Here is a 21,230-nt window from a genome sequence, read left to right on the forward strand (position 1 = left end):
GACCCACCAACACTCAAGCCTATACAGTATTAGCAGAACATGCTCTAACTGATCACTGAAACAAGCCAGCTGAGCAAGTCAAACAGACCCAGGAACTCCAATTAAAAAATCAATCTAATCCCACCTCCTGCCCATGGGCACAGAGAGCCAGTCATCCGTCGGGGGAATCAACGTGGGTTGGAGATAGCTTCCAAACAACCAAATAAAGGGACTACAAACTCCCCTCGTGCTGCTGAGCTTCCTGCCCGATGCGGTTTTGGCCGCAGGGTTTTCCCGCAGGTTTAACAGATCTCAGTGCTGTAACTGCCTGTGCTTCTCTCCTAGTGCTCCTGGATTTGCGTACTGTGAGCCTGGGAGTCCTGAGTTTGCAATTCCCCTGCTGTCCTGGGCAGCCACCTCGTTGGAGACACGCGAGAAATAAAACAAAGGATATTACTTAGCCTCTGTAAATAGTCAACGAGGCGCGTCCCTGAGCAACAAGACGACACCATTAGCAAAAGAAAAGAAATAAGATAAACACAAGAGGAATTCTACTGCTGATAAAGTCAAAGAGCTGTCTGAACTCTGAATGAACTATCCTAATTAGCATGGTAAAACCACACCTCTAGAAGAGAAAAAGGCCCTCACTGAGCATGCTTAGTGAAAAGATGGGATGCTGTAGCTTTAAGCAGAGATGGGACATAGCAAGGATCAATAAAAACAAAGGTAACCAAGCGTAGATGCAAAAATACTGTTAACGGTTGCTTGAAATGTATAAATCCATGTGCTAACCAAGGTGTGCTAGCTTTGTAGAGTGACCACCTAGCACCCATCTCCGTGCAGACATGGAATAAACAAACATGTCGGCTCTGTGTGTCATTGGCTTTTTGCACACCGGGTAAAGAACCCCATTTTGGGACAACCACCTCTTCTCCTCTACCATCCTGGTTTCTTTATAGCCAGCACCTTACAGTGGGAGAGGACCACAAACCACCTGCAGAAATAACTCGTTTCCCTTTCTCAAAACTTCCCCAGAGGGCAACAATTTTCTCAGCTCTCAGTTCCTGCATTTTGAGAACTCCAGCTCCCTTACAGCTTAGCCAGCTGACCCCTGTGTCTCCAGGGTTTTTCACAATCCTACAGACTTGCATATCCTGTGAGCAAACAGCTACTCAAATAACTCACAGGTTAGGATGAGGACACTAGCGATGTGTTTGGGCAGGGGCTTGCACCATACTCCCTTGCTACCATGCGGCTTGCCTCCCCACCAGCAACATCCAACACTGCTCTCTTCAAGCCTATGTACACAAGCTAAAATTGTACAGTTTCCTGAAGCACTTCAAACAAAATCACGGTCAGAGAAGCTCTCATCTTCCATTAGCCTAAGGAAGCACTCAGGAACAAAAAGCCAGGAACAACAGACCTATTACTTGAACGACCAGGGCAAGAAGTCCCAAAGCAAGAATCAAAGAAATAGAACTGCATGTGGGAAAGGGCTGAGAACTGGATGGGAAGGTAGAGCTCTTTCCCCAGTTACACATAAGATAACCAGTCAATAAAACCCAGATCACTTGTTTAACTCAGAGCCACCTTTAACTCAGGAGCTCTCAGGTGATGCTCCTTCCAGACAGCGCCCAGCACAACATCACATGCCCCAAGGCAAGTCTCAACTCATTACTCAAGTTCTCAGTAAAAATACTCTTCCTTGGGAGATGCCTTCACAGCTTAGCCCCATCCTTTAAACACACACACAGACCCACAGATTCAGACTGTTTAGGGTCTGTCAGTCACCGAGACCAAAGGAAAACAAAAATAGTGGAAACTTACCACATATATGAGAAGTCAGGCATGTTCTCCCTCCTCTCACCTTCTTTCTCACACTTGCAGTGACCAAACTTCCCAAAGCAAACTCCAAACCTGCTCAACCAGCACAGCTCTAACATCAGAGAACCCTTCTTCCACCAGTCTGACTCGGATCCCAGTTCTTCCCCTGCTCCCCAAGCCACCAAATCAAAGGTAACAGTTACCACCTGCCACTGCAATTACTGGATCCCACCGCTGGCCTAGATGAGTCAACCCACCCTGACCCTGCCTTACACCAGGTGGCTGAGGCCACAAAATCATCTATCTGGTATGCCAGACTTTATTTCAAGCACAGCTTTATGGCTACTTCTATGTTGTTCTGTAACAGAGCAGAAACAGAGAGGAGGGTGGAAAGTCTGAATACAGCAGTAGTGACAGAATCACTGCATTTCAAAAGCCTTTATAAATAGTTATTTACAAAGCTAAGGGCTCTAAGTACCCTATTCATATGGATTTTAGACAACCCTATTTACAGGTACCTGGGTCTAGGGTCACCCCACAGGAGAGTGGGGGAAGCCTGACCCTCCCTGCCATTGCTGAAGCATGCAAACCTCTCCTGGCACGTGTAGCCCAGACCAAAAGCTAAACACTGGCAAGCAACCCCTGGCAGCACAAGAGGTGAAGATGTCTGCCCAAGCTTTTGCAAAGCAGCTCACCTATGGCTAGGCTCCTCTTGTGCCCTTCCTCCTGGCTGCGGGGCTGGCAAAGCCAGGCACAGTCATTGCTCGGGCTCACGTCTCCTAAGCCACGCACTGTTGCTGCTTCTCCCCACTCACTGTTCTGAAAGGATGGCAGCGTTCTGTGCAACGGCTTTGGAAACTACAGTGCAGGTGCAGCTGTAAGGAACCCCAGCTTGACCCCACTCAACTGGGGAGTAAAATGCTTTAAAAGTAACAGAACCTGGCAAGCAAAAAAGCCCAGATTAGGTTTGCCTAGGAGCTTGGAGAAACCTCTTTCCCAAGAGTTAGTTGCCGTCTTTCTTGAACCCAGCACTTGAAGGACTCCTACAATGATTCTGGTCTTCATTTCAGTACAGTTCTTTTATCAGGCAAGTCATCATAAAGTCCTGAAAGTCTTGAGGATTCCCCAGTAATAGTTCACTGCATTATCAGAACTCCCCATCTTCTCATCACCCACACTGGTGCAAAGTTAATTGAATAATTAAAGCAATTCAAATTGCCCACAGCTTGTTCCTATCTCTGCTTTCAATTTCCTTCTTCAAGGGCTGATTGAGGAATGTCTCACCTGTCTCCTAGTGCCAAACTTCATGCCAAGAATGAACTTTCCCTAGAAGACATTGTCCAAGGACAGCTGCACTTCACCTTTTCTTCTGCAGTGCGCAAGTGCTGGGTCTTCCCAGGACAGCAGGAAAGATTTTTCCTCCAGCACTCCCAGCCATTGGTGCTTTGCGTTTCTCCTGCTCCCTTTTGTCTTGCAGATTGCTCTTTCAGACTTTTTGCTCTAAAGGTTTTAAGGTAAATGAAGTGCTTTGAGGTAGGGCAGCTCAAAATGAATATTTTCTCCCCCTGCCAAGCTCACCTTTCCCTTACAATACAACCACTGGTTTCACTAAGAGCACAAGTCTATCAAAGTGTCCTTACATTGCAAGCCCGTGCTCAGCAGAGTTGGCAAAATACATTTCGGAAACCGAGATTTACAAATTCTGATGGTTTTCTCCACTTGAATCTTGGAGGGGGAAGAATAAATCATTCACCTATGGATGATCCAGGGACAGAAAAGCAGCTCCAGAGACAAGCAGGCTCCAGATGGTGCATGTTTTCCAGAGCCACTGTCCCTAGCTCACAGGAATTGTAGTTTAAGTTTCCCCTGAAACTCTGTTAACGTAATTCAACAGTACAAATTAGCTCTGAGCGTGTCATCATCAGTGATGCACTTAATGCTTTTGGGTCATTTGGGGTATATTTATAAATTTCAAGCTTTTGTACAGTCTTAGGGCTAGGCAGTCTTTATGACAAAGAAAAATCTAGCAGCTAGCTTCTCTGGTTTTGGAGCTAGAGGCAGGGTGATATGCCATGCAGCAACACCTTATGTATTTAATGCCTCTCATCATCTAGAAGCCCAGCTCTGGCAGAAATGCAATTGTAATTTTCAATTTGAACTATTACTTTCTAGCACATTGAGTAAAAAACAGCAAAAAGCCGCTCCAGAACATGTACACTTGTGTGTTTCTAATTAATACTGACAGAGCTGCTTGGGCTTCAAAGGTGAAATTGTATTTGGTTCTCAGAGCAAGTATCTCTTTGGCAAAGACATCTATGCTGCGGCCAGGATCAAGTAAGGACAATTTCACTGGACGCACAGTCCTAGGCTGGCTTATCTAGGGACTGGGTAGAGAAACAGGGCTCTCAGGTGCTTCTGAGGGCACGATGGCAATGGAACATCTCAGAACAGAGGAAAAAGTAAAGGTAAAAAGTGATAGACAAAAGTAATGCCGTTCTGATAAAAGCTACAGGGGAAAAAAATCCCTGACCTGAACAATTTGCATTCCAAACCATCCTTTCTAGGGAGGGAAGCTCTCCAGTGATCTCCAGGAGTTTGGAAAGGGACAAAGATCTCTCAGGTTGTCTTCAGAGGCAAGTCCTGCACAACAAAGAAGAACAAACAGACTCCCTGCTCACGATTTTGATCCATGTGGGGCAAACTTCCAAACAGGCAGTGCAGCTTTAAGAGATGAAACCCACAACATCTAGCTTTCCAAAACTCTTGATGACAAGAAAACAAATGCACTAAAAAAGAATGCGGGGGGATTTTGATATGGCATCATTTTTTTTCAAAGGCTGGTGCATAGATAAGACTGCTTTGCTCTTTCACAATAACCAAATGACATTCTTTCCCCATAAACCCTCAGAAACATGGTTTCTTGCCAATGATAAGTTTCATTCCTATTTGTGTTTTTTGACCCTGTTTTCCATGCCCCCCCAGTGGTGTTTCATTGGGAAAATAGTCTATAGGGTGCTAAAGAACAGAGGGTGCCTCTCCACGACCAAAACCACCAAGTGTAATCCTCAAGACATTTTGCCCATTTTCCCCTGCACCAAAACTTCAGCCCATTTGTCTCTCCTTGTTTAACAAAAAGCAACTGATCGATTATCTCTCACTTCCTCCTGTGGGTGATGGTTTGGGAATCTGATTTCTATTTCAATAGCTCCTGTGGACTTACACAAAGCCAAAAGGGAGCATTTCAGTCGTCTGCTCAGCCCTTCAACAGGTATAAATTTCTTGTGGGACAGAGGGAAATAAAGGATTAATAGCTCTACTACCACGTCTTGTTCAGCATCACAGGATACCGTAGTTCGTCTCTACCCAGAAGGAACCAGAGAAATAAATTACTATGAAACAGTTTTTATTTTATAAAAGATCAGCTTTCTCAGGGAAAAAAAAAACCAAACTGATTTTGCAGATTCAAGTTTTTTTCTGCAAAATTCAGAAGTTTTGAAAAATACAATTTTTTACACCAACATAATTGTTAAATTCTTAATGTCACCCCTTTTTTCACAATCTCTTAACAATCACTACATCCTGAGGTATCAACTGAAGATTTTGCTCAGCTTCCAAAAATACAGAAACTTTTTAACATTAATGAGACTGTCCCACACAGGAGGAGACCATGGCTGGGATGTGAGTGCCTATTTCTGCCAACACTCAACTCTGCAGGACTATCTACTCAGATGTGACCTTTTTACAAGAGAAAAGAAGCAGCAGCGTGCCTGATGGGTTTTGGCTTGGGGATGATAAGTTCAAAACATTCAAGAGGATCAATCCATTGTAATTATTTTTCATTAAATGACTGATGAGGAAGACAGAAACAAATATAATTTTCTGATCACATGTCTGGTTCTGGTTGAACATCTCAAAGCAGCAGCCCTTAGCCAATATTTGCCCTTTTTTTAGATAACAAGTCACAGCTCCTTCTCTCCTGCAATCACCTGGGCTGTTCAGCTGTTGCATTTGCTGCATATCTGACATATTGCATATTCCATTTTGTCAGGACTGTTTCTGAATGCATTCACCCCATGGGTCCTTTGGGTATAACTAAGCAAGAGCTTCAGAAATCACCTTGAAAGGGTGAGCTGTTGAGTCTTTTCTCAGATGGGGTAGGAAAGTTGAGTACACAGCCCATAGCAAGCAGGTTGTTCTCACTGCCTCTCAGCTACCTGCTTCTCCCACCTCAATATTACTGCAAGCTTCAGATTTACTAGAGGGCTTGGATAGCAGAAGAGATGGGAGCCATGAGCAAGGAAACACATAACTTCCTACTCAGGATCCACCCAAGGATGTGCAACAGCCATTTACACGCTTCACTTGTGTCTCGAGTTCACAGATGAGACACACTTGCCTCTCACATGCTCAGGTTACTTCAAGGGCCAAATGCCATGTACGATTCACCTCCTAGGGATAATGGAAGAAGTGCAGATGTTTCTGGATATTGACCCTTTGGCCTCTGGTGTAAGCTCTTAGTAAATCCTTTGATAATGACCTGATAAATAATAGGTCACTCCAGCAGAAGACAAGCTGATCCAGCTGCCTGAAGAAGCCATGGAAGGTCAGTGGAAAAGCTGACAACATATCTCAAAGATAAGAACAGAGATCAACCAGCCAGTCAGTTTCTGAGGAGCAGATTTTTCAACCCAGAGTTCATATAATTGTGCTGAAGACTAACGTTTCGTTCCCATTATCAATCTTAACATTATTCCTGACTAATTTTTTCCATACCCCAAGGTATTGGCCTCACAGCCTATTCCTACCGATGTTCTGAGGTGCAGAAGGAGATGCACCCTTACATATTCTGGGCTGAAGCCAGATACCCCATGTGAGCGCTGCTCACTCCTATGCAACACAAGGGTCCTGTAAAGCAACAGGCGCACACTGAGCTAACTTCGGTATTTCACTCTGCAGTACTGGCAGAATTCACCTTCTGTCAGACAGCAGAGAGAATCAGCCACCAGTCCCACCCTTCCTCTGGCACTGAAGAGGGGAAGGGGAGCAGCAAAGCACCAGTGTCAGCGATGGTGGAAGACTGTATCCACTCAGTTCAGAGATTGGAATAATTCCTCCAGTTACACCTTCCAGCTAGAGAGCAAACTTACCTGGACCACGTTTTGGAAAAGCCTGATTGTCACTTCTCAGCTGCAGTATTTTGCAGCATCTGCTATATTTTTGTGCTCAAGCTTCTTAAGCATGTAAAATTGCTTTTCCTTCTTCACCTTTCTCTTAAACCTCCAACATTTCACAGTATTCAGAAACATGGTTGCCATCTTAAAGTAAATCACTCAGAGCAATCCTTAACCAGTGATGACAATATTTTTCAAAAAGGAAGAGCTGCAAAGGATAGCTACACATAACTTTCCACAGCTCATTTTGGAGGACAGCTACCTGTTACTTTTTTCTGTACCAGATCCAGACTCGTAGCTAAGGATTGCTGTCTGAAGTTCAGTACACAAAAGTCTCCAGGTCAAGTCATGCATGCTGACACAAGAAGCAAGTTACTTCTACTAATTGCCTACTTCACAACTACAAGAAAGGAGACAAAAGAGTTTGCTAAGGCTCACACAAAATCAGTAGAAGAGAGGATTCCTACTCCTCATATTCTGATTATAGTTTATCCCAGGAAGAGAACAGGTATCAGGTTAATAGCATCATGCAGAATCAAATAAGGAAGAAAATAACTGCTTATGGCCACCACAGAGCTGCTAATTCCCAGCTCCCCTCCCAATGAACATGTTATCATGCATCCACGATGCATGGAAGGAAGCACCCACCATAAGAAGTATATTGAAGAAACAATTAGTTGAACACGTAGCTATTCTTAATTTAGGAAATGGGTGGATATGCTGAAGGGTAAACACCACTGTCAAGGGACATGAAATATAAAAGTAGCAGCCTTTCAACATCAGACCCACTGGGAATATAAGATTTGCCATAAAACCGTTTTGCATCTGGATCCTGCCTTTTACACAAGCCAGAATGAGTGTTTGAGGGAAAGCATTCTTATCCCACAGATCTTCCAGTGAGGTGGGAGGTAGGATTATGCAGGGATCCCTCCTAGCTGTTTCAGGTGATGGGCAGCTTGAGGTTACCATTACTCTAGATCAACACATGTAAAACCTTGCTCTCCTCTGGAGCTAGCAGCACTATCTCTCTCATTGTGAGATCCCAGCATAGGAGAGTCAGGATCTAATAGTCTCTTTGGTCAATCTGAAAGCAAGTCATCTCAGTCTTGGATAGAAAGATCTGCAAATTGGCATGCAGGTAAATTTGGCAAATCAGCACTACATAAGAAAATGTACCCTAAAGACATTTTTGAGTCATGATAATATATGCAACTCCTGGGTGGTAATCTAGATTTACCTCAAAATAGAATAAAAAATGTGTATGGAAGCAAGAGATTGTTACTACAGTCAGCTTTCCTCCAAGAAGCGTTGTGTATCTTCAGCTGATTCATGATTTTCAGAGGGAACCACATCCCCACCCATATGGTAAAGAGGAACAGGGGGAGATGGGTTCACCTAAAGCAACATCCAGTTCGGAGCAGAGCTTCTTCAAAAAGCCAACACCTGCCATAGTGGCTCAGGACAGCCTAGCAGAGGAGAACATCACACCTGAGTGGTTGTTAACTATTTCAAAAGAAATGCATATTCATGATTTCAGTAAGCAGGTACCAGGTGATATCTTGTACGTGCAAGAGTCCTGTATACACTTTAGCACGTCAATTTAGAGGTGACGGCAAGCTTAGGATCCACCTTGACCTGGTAGTACACATGCAAGTTAACACATACTAAGAGCCCATCTTTTCTCCCTGTGATGACACTGTGGACAGTCCAGGCTGTAGGAACAAGCCTTGAGAGAGGATGTCTGCAGTGCTTGAATGCCTGGAAATACTTTTCCAACACCAGGTCAGCTTCAATGCAGTCCTCACGTTAGAAGCCCAGACTTAGATAAGCTCGGGATAATTTTAAGATTTTATTTATAATTAGATCAGGGTTGTGTTACTTTACATTTTACTTGGGCAGAATAGTGACATTAATAATATAGACAAGATTTAAGACCTCCAAAGGAAGAAATTGCTCCATAAAATGCAAGAAAAAAGCAAATTAGTTTTAGGAGCAGGAACACATTCTGGTTTTACAATAATTAAGAGTCATGCAACACCCAGTATCTGCATAAGTGAATTATGTTTCACAAGGGATCACAGGAAGATTTTCTTCAGCTTTGATTCAAGTTATTTACATCTCCCCAGTTCCAGACTTCCAGTTTAATCCAGTGCCAAATCTCAAGCAACACAACAGCACTCTTCTGTGACTTTGTGTGAGAAAAACACAATTGTCTCTATTTTCTGTAACAATAAGATTCTTCAGCCTTGATTTGTCTCCACAATAGTCAGAAAAGCTTCAGAGGAACATGGTGTGAGTTATTACTTTGACAAGGACCCTCACAGAAAAGGGGAAAAATATGTTTTATTTGCCATCAGCATGAGACAAACTTAGCGAGAAAAAGAGAGGGGAAGCAGGAGGGATTTAGTACAAAACAGTTTTGAACTAAGAGTACACATCACAGGTGAGAAGAGGTTTCTTGCACTGCAAGCCTCATGCACACCTCTTTGGTAGAGCTAGTGCCCTCTCTACAGCTGTCTCCATCCCCCCGAGACAGCAAAAGCTGGCAGAAGCTGCCACACGCTTGCCTCTGTGTATTGACCTGCCCTTCGGGAGGAGATGCACAGCTGCCATCAGGAACACCAAGCAAGTGGGGTGAGGTGGCAGTGCCTCTCGCGAAGAAACCCCTGCTCCCTCCCTTGGACAGAATTCCCTAGGGCAGAATGCACGCCTTGCTCAGATGAGCCTGGTTTCCCATGGGACGATGCTGTAGCAATTCAGTTTATACTGCAGTCTTATCAGTGAGGAAGCTCTGCTTCACAGGTGGCCTCTTGACATGGTGCATCCCCTTCCCAGTGGCTGCTCCCCACCCCCTGTCCCTCCTTTACCACCCCCGCTTTCTTAGCATTTTCTCCTCCCCTTCTCATAAAACTTTCTTATCTAACCCAAGCATTTTTCTTGCCTTAGTCTGGCTCCTATTCTCAGAGGAACCGTTTCCTCCTGTCTATTGTTGATTGTTATTGTTTCTTCTCTGTAAATGCATCTGTCACAATCTTGCTTCCAAGGAGCGAGCAATCATGAGTTCCTCATATTTTTCAGGGAACCTGTTTAGCTAGGATTCTGCAAGAGAGTGGTTTCTCTTCTTGTCCTGGGAGGTTGCAAGCCCCATAGTACAGGCCAGATGCTGATCCCAGCAGAAAACACTAGAAGTATCAGCAGCATAAAAAGCAAACAAGAAACAAACCCCCAAATCCCCAAACATCCTTTCCTGAGGCTATAGAGAAGCTCTTGCCTGGCCAGCCTACTGGGTTAAGAACTACATCACATCCCAAAGCTAGAATGCTAATTAATTTTGCAACTAATGAGGAGCTGGTGAGAACCTATTGACCACACTGGAGATTTGAAGGAAGGCACAGCTTTGATGCACAGTGCCACCTTCCCCAGTGGGCAGACAGGACTTCCCCAAAGCCACATGGTCTTGTTTTGCTGCGCTGCTAGTTGAGGAAGTGTTTCATACCAAGATGAGTCTTTCCAAAGAATCACCCCTCCACAGAGACCTCTCAAGGGTCAGGGAGCAGCCAGGGCAAGCAGTTTCCTACAGGATGAGGAGTCAAGGAAGATAACTCAGCTGGCAGGGCAGGGCTCGCCAGCCAGGGCCCCGTAGCAAGACCAGCAGCCAAGCCAGGGGATGGCAGCCAGGGTCAACCAAGAGTCCAGATTATTCATGGTGATAAGGCAGGTTAAGCCAGGAACTCAAACTGCAGGTCAGAGTCAGCTCCAATGACAGTAACCAGGGTTGGACACAGTCCAGTGGTCACCAGGCAGGTCCGACATCAAACTAGAAAGTCAGTCCATAAGTCAGGGTCCCAGTCTGAAGTCCACGGCCATGCACAGGCATTGCTGTATGGTGTGGGAGACAGGTACACCTACACCATAGCTCAGGGAGCAATTGAAAGTCATGGACTGAGCTTAAAAGGAGCCCCTGAGCCCATGGGCAGGGGAGGGGGTGGAGGCCTCATGGCAGGCTCATCAGGGCAATTAAGTCATATTAGGCACACTCAGAGCCCTGACACTTTATTTCTGCAGCCTTGGCCAGTATCACAGCCAGCTACCATGATAGATGCCCACAGATCCCATGCCATCTAAGTAAAATGCTCACATCAGGTAACTGGGGACCAGCCCGCTCTGACTTGTATCTCCTCTGCCTCTCTGCACTAGCCCAGAGGTTACAGATGGGTTCTGCCACTGCCCCCCTTAGGTGCAAACTCCACAGTCTTCACAATAGACATAAAGGCTCCTTGTCCTCCCCTCTCAGAAATATGAGGGATGATATTGCATGTTACAGAGCAGACTCTGTCTAAGGCATCGAAAGAAGACAGCAATAACCAGGAACTGCTTTTCCTCCCCACATGCTGATTTGCCTGGGGGCAAAGAAAAGCAGCTGCAAGAGCAGTGTGGTACCTCCCAGACCATCAGCACAGCAGCACAGAGCCAAAGATGCAGGAAGTGATTATACCTTCAGATAACAGAGCTGCAAAGCTGGGTAAGCAGTTGGTTATTTGAGCTCATCACTAAGCGTGGGGCTTTCATGAGAGACAAACAACCTAAACCCAACAACACAACAGTGGCAGTTGTTCATATCAGCCACGGAAGTTAAATAACCTCCTTCAGTGGATACTGCAAAAGCAGAACATGTGGATAAGAGTGACAGTAGCATTAGAGAGGCTGGAAATTGGCCAAGACACAACTCACACACATGCACTCATTTCAGGAGGAGACGTTCAGTGTTTCAGGAGCATCATGGAATGCTCCTTTCTGGGTGATATGTAACTCAGTCTTTGTAACCCAGCCAGGAATACACTCTGCAATAACTGGCAATGTCCAGTAATTGAATAACGGGCAATGTCCAGTAATCAAAACCAGAAAAAGCTTTTCATTCTGTTGCTGAGTTTTGTCCCTGCCATGGCACTCTTTGACCCTGTGTCAGAACATACAAGCTTACATTCAGAAAGATTTAATGAAAAGCATGCAATGGCCAGAGATCCTGCTGCCAGAGGAGGTGGGGAAGAGAGAGAGAGAGAGAGAGAGAGGAAAAATATATCAAATAGCTTACAAAGAAAGAAGCATGTGCACTTCCCAGCAGAGGATACAGTCTTTTAAGCCATCCCATTTGGGGGAGCTTCCCCTAACTCTGACACTTCCTTGAAGACAAAAGATAAACAGATCATGAGGCCAGTATAAGGGCTGTGCAGCTGCAAAAGTCTCCTAGAAGGTCCCTTTTGTATTGCCTTGGCTTATTCTTCAAGCTCAGAAGGAAGGTTAAGTTGAAGTCACCTGCTCCCTGATTCCCTGTGTACGCAGAACTGGCTGCAAAAGCATACACCAGCCATCACAAAGGGAGAGGCAGGCTCTGCCAGACACAAAATTTATTAGTCTTCTTAAAGTGAAAAATAAAGGAGTAAGTCCTGCAGTTTTGCTTTCAGAAAAAGTTTTGCTTTCAATTCTGGTAATATGCATTTCCCTGACACAGGGTCCACGTAGACATTACATTAAGCAGTCCCTCAAACACCTCTCTGAGAAGTTGTCAGACCTGCTGATACTCATACCTGGGAAGAGAGAGTGTGGCTACCCATTCGGAGAAAACCTGCCGCCAGCATCGCTCCTTTGGATCGCTTGCGCTCAAGAGCAAATGGAGCAATGAGACGTGCCCACTACTTCCAGCTCTGAGCTTCTTTTTCACCACTTGTTCCTACTCCAGCCTAGTCCAGCTTGTGTGGACTCTTGCCCAGCTCTCCCGACCACCTATCACTTTGTAACCAGGTGAAACTTTCCAAGAACATACAGCTTGCCAAACATTATGTTTCCAAAGTCCCACTGTAGTGCCTTTACCCAGACCTCTCCTTTCTCTTCTGTCCCGTCTTGTGCCATGGCAGCCTTACTCCTCCTCAGAAGTCCTCATACCTCAGGGGATCCCTTCCCTGTGCAAGCTGAGTCCTCATTTACTGCTTGTGTGGTCAGGGAGGGCAATTAAAGAAATAATCACTGAGACTGCAAACAATTTAAAAATAGCCTGGAAACCATTTTTAAGGAGATCATCCATCCTGGAAAGCTTTCGTTGTGCAGATGCTTCCTTTGGGGGACAAAAAACCTTAACGATATTGTTTCCAGGTTTAATTGTCTCAGAACTCCTACATTATCCATATGGGTCCACGCCTAGGGTCCACCTAGCCCAGTACTATCTCCATCAAAGACTATGAGTTGACACCTCGGAAAGAGTAAGAACAGGCCAAAAATATATGGTACTTCCCTCCCCAGACCCAAATTATTTACTTAGCCTTCCATTATTTTCAGCTGAAGAGACTTTTTTGGGGTCTTAGAAGGCTTGTTTATTTAGTAATCCCAAACAAATCTTGCTTTCAAACACTATTGTCTTCCTTTGAACTCAAGTATACACCTTGCACCGACAACAGCCATTGAGGAGAAGTTCTCCAGGTCTATTACCTGGTACATCTGGAACTACCTCCCTTCATTTGTTTGAAATCTGACCCCACTGCCCACATTTGTTGCCCTCCAGTTCTTGCATGGGAAAAGCTAGGAACGGTCAGTCTGTATCCACTTTCTTCATGTCACTCCAGATTTTGTAGGTCTTTCACATTTGCCCCCAAAATCATCCCTTTTCCAGGCTGAAGTATCCCAGATGGCTCCTTATATGGAAATATCCCATTGCTCCTTATATGGAAGGTTCCAATTCGGAAGGTCACCCACAGCGGGATGACAGCAAGAGGTCACTTGCCAATATGAGGCCAAAATTCACTGTTGGGGTGGGAAAGCACCATTATCTCCCCCACCTCTTACCCCTCTTTCTCCAGAAGTGAATTTGATTTGTGCTTTCACAAGGCTTTTACAGAAAGGAGAGAAAGAAAACACAGACAAACATTCCTCTTTTACAGTTTTCCTACCTTTGAAATCAAAGGGAACACATCGAAAGCAAAGCTAATGCTCTTCTAAAAGCACAAAGATCCCCTTCTCAGAAGAGCAAAATAAGAGATCATGACTCAGACATGGGGCTGTAACTTCCTCATCCCATTACTCAAACCTTTGACCTCCAACATTTCTCCATTTCTTTGTGAGGGTGTCATCGGTCTAGCTGATCTCACAATCTATTGTATTGATCTCAGAGATCCTTAGCACTTTTCAAATACCATTTGCTCAACTCAACAGCGTACATAAGCAGCACCTAGGAATTCGAAAGTTTGACCTTGTAATTGTTAATTTCTTTTAATGCAGAAGAGATCTGGGAGAGCGGGGAGGAGATGGCAGGGCAACGACTGGGTGGAGAAGGTGGTGGTGTATTTACAGAATACAGCTTAACAGAAGCATTCATCATAACCTGCCCAGCAATCCACAGACTTCAGGGACCCCACTCCTTCAGGGCAGGCCAGAGGGGTTTCCTGGCTAATATCAGGTAAGGGAAGATATTTCTCCTACATAGATGCACATAGTTAAGTGGAGACGTGTTTTATCACCCTCCTGGTTAGCCTGGAGCAGTTCACTGGTTGTTGTGAGGATCAACACGTCCATAGTGCTGCGATACTTTGGTATTCGTTTACAACACTGACATCACCCTTAAGTTCAACAAGTCAAAGGAAATAGTTGGAGGGGTTTTTCTTTACTAAACCCAAAACAGGTAATAGGATTAGAGACGCATAAAATCAAATTTTAAAAAAAACTACAAATGAGCATTTAGAGTAATTTTGAAGGTTTCTCACACTTAGTAAGTATCCAGCAAACAAAAACTCAATTAGGAAACCAATTTTAATACAGTCCTTCACAGTAAGGCTGTGTTTGTGGCACAGGGCATTTCAGGAGGCCCAAACTTCCTTTCATAGCCTAAAGCCATTCAAGGATCACAAGGATTCAAAACCACTAATTTCCCAAATCTCAGGTCAAATCAAGAAAGTGTTTGGACCTTCCAGTCACTAGATCACTCTCTGCCCTACCTCCTTAAACATCAGCACCCCTCGCACAGTTACCCCTGGCCTAGGCAGTGAGTGCAGTGACGTTACCACTGCCCAGGGCCTTGGCTGAGGTCCCAGTTAATCTCTGGCCATGACCATTCTCTCCCACCCAGTGAAAGTCTTTGCAGCTGGAAGGAAATCACATTCTGACATATCATGGTGTTGGAAAGTTTATTTAAAAAAAAAAAAAAAAAAAAAGGAGCAGCAAACAAACAAGAAAGCAGACAAGGAGCAGGAGTGGAAGGAGAAGCTTCTGACCATACTGCTACCAAAAGGAATGCTCAGCAAGCCATGACCTCAGTATGAAACCTCTTTGTAGAGCAGCCCCTTTGTCACATCTGGGCATAAACTACCACTCCACATTATACAGACATACTGCAACATTTAATGAACACAGCTTATGGCCAGTTTTGATTACCATCCACCAGCTCAGAGTAACATGTTAGCAAAACAGCATTAAGGAGAGGGAAAGAGGAAATGTCACAGAACAGCAGTATTTGTTCTAAAGAGTGCCGACTGTCTTTAAAATTACTATTTTTAGATTTCTGGATTTTAAGAGGGCAGCAGGAATGTTCATATTGGTCTCCTGTGTAAAAATGTTCTTGAATTTCACCTGATGTTCCAAAATTCTTCTAGCTGAGATAGCAAGACATGGTTTCTTCAGAGGCTTTGAGTGGCAGAACCACCACTGTATCCCTTGGTAATTGGTGCCAACAGTTAAATAGTCACTGTTAAAGCCATGTACCTTATTTCTAGCTTACATTTATCTAACTTTAATTTCTAGCTGCTGGTTCACATTATGCTTTCATCTGGTTTTCATCCATACACAGGCATCATTTACCCAATGCAATTCACCCCTGCATTGAGGCTGACACAGCAAGTGATACCCAGCGGTTTGTGCCAGGAAGAACAGTATACTGCATCCAGCTGCATGTGTAAGGGTGCCACAGAATTCAATCAGGTCTAGAAGTAACATTTGCTTTGTAATTAAGGCTTGCTCATAGCAATAAAGCCTCAGCTTAGGACCAGCAACATTCCCCAAGCACCCTGTTTCTGGAGCTTTCTGAAACAGTGGCCCGAAGCAGCCAGCCACTTCACTGCTTGTAACATCACTCTTGAATTACTGCCATCATCAACCAAAGTTATGAATATAAAAGGGAGTGCAATAGAAGACAGCAAGTGCCATCAAAGTTGCAGAGAAACAGTTTTGTAACCATTCCCCAAGGGGAGACATATGTGGGCAGAGGTGAGGACATATACCCCCCCAGCAGCTCTGCACTACATGGTTGTGCTGCCATCCACAACCCTGAAATTGCCATTTACTGCTGTGTTTGAGAAACAAAGGCAGATTTACCCCTTACCTAAGGATCTGGGCCAAGCTTGAACAGTGACTGACTTCTCCAGCTGAAAGGTCTCTTGTCCCATGACACAGGCTTTCTGGAGGCTGATGCAGAGCACAACAGAGCCAGCTGGGACCAAACTGTAGATTGAGAATTTTGAGAATATAATTGAGAGTCCCATGGGCCTTGCAAGGGCATAAACAGGCAGAAAAAGAAAACCCCCAGATCTCTCTGTGAACTGTGGTACCATGGTCTACCTCCAGGACAGCAATACCATTCACAATCACAGTGGGAAACCATATTTGTAACAGCAGCATCATGAACAGGCTGTCACCCCACACAGTAACAACCCAAAGGAAGGAAGGAAGCAGCCAGTGCAGCCAAGCAGCACCAATTGGCATTATCTTAACACGCTGGGCTGTAAATTGTGTCAGAACTGCTTTCTTCGTGGTTCAGTCACTCCTTTGGTGAGGGCACGAGCGCCTGGGGCAGGGGAGGGCTGACAGCCCTGGCTAGGACCTGCCCAGAAGGCTCCTGCAGGTCCATGCCAGCACCCTGAAGCAGCAGCTCCACAGCGGATGCTGGGACACTGGCAAAGGATTGCTACAGTCTTAGAAAAATAGCTGCCAGGCTTTGCTCTCCACAGCCTCAACACAAGCCATGTTGGCAAGATGAGGCTTAGCAAAGAGGGCATGTCTAGGTGGTGAGATTAGGAATTTTCCCTCTCCGGGCCAGTGGGGAAATGAAGAGCAAAGGGGAACCAGCCCACTCCATTTAACTGTGTTGTTAGATCAAACAAATCTGCTTTCCTCATGTCTGTTGTCAAGATCTGGAGGACTTTTTTTCCATAAGAGAACTGATGGTGGGACCTCTGTGTCAGAAATAGGGAGCAGGTCTCTCTCGTTTCCTGTGCCAAATAGTGTCTCCCAAACTACACTCTCTCTTTTTAACACCAGGTACTTCTCAATGTAGAAGAGGTTCCAGAGAGGATGGATGCTTGGAGAGCTGGGACCTGCCCCTCCACTCCAGAGCCAGGACAAAGCCAGTCCTCCAGGTAGACTGTGCATCACAGCCTAGGAAAATTTCTGCTTTCTACTGTGTCAGAGGCATGCGCGCACACACATCTTCCAGATCCAGCTGCAAAAGTTAGAAAAACTGCTCTAGTTGGGGCTTGGAATTAGCAGGCACAGGAAAAAGGCTGAAACTTGACTCCAAATGTCCAGTTTTGATTTGGCCCAAGCATTCCTCTTTTCATGCCTGCAGACTTTTTCTCCTCCCTCACTCACATGCAGCCCTCTCAGCCATGCGATCACCAAGCACTATTCAACAACTTATCTAAATAAGCACACACACACACCATTTCCTAGCCTACCAGGATGGAAAACCTGTCTGACAGCCCAAGCTCCTGCAGGAAGCATGATGAGGTGCTAAGAACATAATTCTGCTTACAAATTCTTTGGGCTGAAACAGCTGCTTTTGTAACTAGATGGGGTTTTTGGCTGGCAGTCAGCTCTCCCTACAAGTCCTCTCTACAAGACACTCCATTTACTTCCTGTTCCCTAGCAAGTCCCTGCAGGAGAGCTGGGATTAAACATATATGACTGAGCCCGGCCAAGACACACAATCTGAATTCCCAGACAAAGTACAAGAGAAATATAAGCATCACAGAGGAACAAACATAATATAGGCTTAAGTCTAGCATGAGCCCTCTGTAAATGTGATTTGAACAGCAGGCTGCACCTTTCAGCCTGGCAGGTTCCATAAAAGTGAGGTTTGCAACACAGCAGATCTCAGGAAGAGAGACAGGAGGCACCAAGGATTTAGAAAGAGGCTTTAGGGATTCAACATCACCTTGAATGACACAGAAACACTACCTTCAAATGGCAGTTGGTGCACCGATGTAAAATGAATGGGTACTCTGAGTCCCAACCCACTCCTGCACAACTGGAGCTACAGGCTTCCAGCTTTTTGGTTAGGAAGGGAGGAAATTAAAAAACCTGTCTGAACTGTCCTCTCCCTGTATGTCCGAGACAGGCATCCAGTGGCCCGCCACACCATCAGAGCACCTGATGTCTGAGTGACACTATCAGTGTACCTCTGACTGTACTACCTGCCATAGGTGAGCCAACAGCAGATTGAAGAAGGAATAAAGGAGTGAAGCAACATTGCCCAGCCATGGCCAGATGGCCGATGTTATATTCTTAGTTTTCCCAAAACAGTTGTCTGGAGTCCCAGCACAATACTCCCTCCAAACACTAAATTTCTTTCGTAAGATTGACAAAACTAAAGGCTGCCTTCCACCCAGGAAGGATTTAAAATAATACCTGCTAGTAAAACCCTCAAGTGTGAAAACCTCAAATATTTAAGTAGAACGTGGTCTTCACAGATTCCTCTTCTACTCTGGAGGAGCCTGAGACTTCAGTTACCATGCAGCCACATCATGTCCCCCTCACCACGGGGGAAATCCCACCAAATCCGGCTGCATTGTCAACCCAGCAGGAAGCATAAATCTCACAGGAAAGGCTATTCTGGTGATCTTTCCAGGACAGTTTTGCAGATCAGAGACACTTCTGAACCAAAGCCAACGCAGAGCTGGCCAGCACCTCCAAGAAGGTGGCTAAGTGGAAAAATCTCCTCCAGAATGGTAGAAAAAGCAAGAGGTAGACACTTTTTCTGAAGTTTCGATTACTGATGAAAGCAATGGGAAGTTTTCCTCTCTCCCTAAAATGTTGCATTTCTTTTGGCAGTGGGGAAAAAAGAACCCTCTCTCCATCATACATTCATATTTCCCCACTACTAAGTGACAGAGTTTGCAAAAACTGAAAAGAACAAAAAATTCTGCCACCAGAGTCATGACTTTTAACAAGTATTTTTAGTATCCGCCATGAATAGGGAATATCAAAGCAACCAACTCCACTTCATACAGTTGACGCTTCTTCAGGAAACAACCATCAGTGCCACAAGGACACTTTCTGTCACGTTGGAGGGGGGAGGCAGTAAGCTTAGACAGCAGCTCAATGAACTCTATTGAAAAGCTTTGCTGAACTGGTGTCTAAGTGAGGAAATGCTAAGGGAAGCCTGGAGCCAGAGCATTTCCCATGAGACAGTGAATCAAGACCTTCCTCTCTCCTGTGACTCAGTGTCACAGGAGGCAAATTTCAGATGACTTCTGGCTGGTTAAAGCCGCAGCCATGGCATTGCAAGCAGACTGGCTCCTCCGGATGTGTGCACGGAGACGGAACAGAAGCAGGATGGGAGACCTGCTGGGGAGGCCCTATATTGCAGCTGCTTCTGTTTCAAAGCCTGGCTAGCATCATTCGTGCTGAGATGATGTCAAAGGGGTAGCAGGCACCTCTGGCCTGTGCTTCATGCACAAAGAGTAGAAGAGAACAAGAAAGAACAAATCAAAAGACTCAGAACAAAAAAAAAAAGCTAAGGGCTGGGAAGAGAAACACATTTTGGGTCACAAAGAACAAGGAAAGCACACACAAAACATGCAATTACCTCCTGCAGAAAAGGTGGCAGGATCATCTCATTTCATGCGATTCACAGATCCCCAGAGAAAACGCAGCCTTTCTGTCACTCCATCCTGTTTCAGAGGCTTTCTTTCATGCCTGTGGCTCTCCTTAGCCTCATGACAGATTCTCTCCACCCAGGTCTCCTCTGTCCGTATGCAGAGGAGGGACACTGCTGAAGACCAGATCAGCTTGTGTGCTCCCGAGAAGCCTACATTCCTCTCTAGTCACTAAAACAGTCCAAACCAACGAGAAATGAAAGAAAACAAGAGGGGAAAAAAGGAAGATGGTTTCTAAAGCCAACCAAATATTAGAAAGTCAAGTCATTGCATTCACATATAACACAAAGCCTCTGGTTCAGTGTGACCACATCAGAGCCCGCAAGGATTACTAACAGCTTCTGCACGGGTTTGCTGCCCATGCCCATTCAGCAAAGGGGACCCACAGCTAAGAGAACATGTGTCGTCATCTTGCTTGCTTATTTGGAAGCTCAAACCCAGAATACCAAGAGCAGCTATTTCCAAATAGTTCTTAGGTGGTTATTCACACAATTGCAATATTCCATAAGCATTTGTCATTGCTGATTATCTAAGCAAGCACTGTTTGCAAAGCAGAGGTAAAGGAATGGTGCAAAGACAAGCAGTTCGCATCTCATCTTAAAACAGCCGTGTGTAGCATGGCTGAAGCGTATAGCCAACCTCTTCCTAAAAGCTTCCAAGGACAACACCATAAGCTCCTCAGGCAATCTACCCATCACTTCCTAATCCTTAACTACTTTACAAAGCCTTCCTCCTGCAAAGTTTCATGCTGTATCAGCCTGCCTGAAAGCAGGGAGATGTGATGAAACGTCAGAAAGAAAAAAAAAGTGTGGAAGGAAACCCTGCAATTTCAATCCACCTCCTGCTGTTAGCCTGAAGAACAGGAGGTGAAACCCTAGCTCTAGCAAGAACTGCATGAGTCTGGCAAACAATTTAAGAGCTGCCTCAGGTACTGTGCTGAGGAGGTGCTGCAATCTCAGCCCCAGGATGGAGAGAGCATACACTGGATTAAAAAACCCAGGCTGAAGCCCACTCCTCATCCATGATAGAAAATAAACCCATGAAGGACTTTAAGTCTTCATCAATTCTCACTGCAGGGCCATCTTCTGTGAAGCAGCCCTCAAACACACATTAAACATTCCTTGTTTTCCTCTCTCTCACTTTGGGAGTCCCCCTCCAGCTGTGAGCTACCCACCTGCTTGCATGCTTTCATGCAGACAGTTTCAGCAGTGGCAAACAGTGCCGCATGGATTGCGCTGGAAAGCATGGCCTCTACTTCTTCACTCACCAGGGAGAACTGTTGCAAATTCAGGGATCCCAGGGACCCACCTGTGAAGGGAAGAAGAGGCACGAGGAGTGTGTAAAA

General features: G+C 45.2%; 1 protein-coding gene across 1 annotated transcript in view; it reads right to left on the reverse strand.

The window, feature by feature from the left end:
* Positions 1–21,230, reverse strand: part of LOC142603124 (uncharacterized) — a 342,240-nt gene that overhangs the window by 273,434 nt on the left and 47,576 nt on the right. Inside the window, exons 6-9 of the mRNA XM_075761903.1 lie at positions 21,060–21,193; positions 19,816–20,056; positions 16,333–16,451; positions 4,334–4,443 (exon numbers count right to left, since the gene is read on the reverse strand). The gene's annotated coding sequence lies outside the window, so the exon portion shown is untranslated. The remainder of the gene's footprint in view (positions 1–4,333; positions 4,444–16,332; positions 16,452–19,815; positions 20,057–21,059; positions 21,194–21,230) is intronic.

This window comes from Balearica regulorum, chromosome 10 (genome assembly GCF_011004875.1).
Source record: "Balearica regulorum gibbericeps isolate bBalReg1 chromosome 10, bBalReg1.pri, whole genome shotgun sequence".
Classification (NCBI taxonomy): Eukaryota; Metazoa; Chordata; class Aves; order Gruiformes; family Gruidae; genus Balearica; species Balearica regulorum.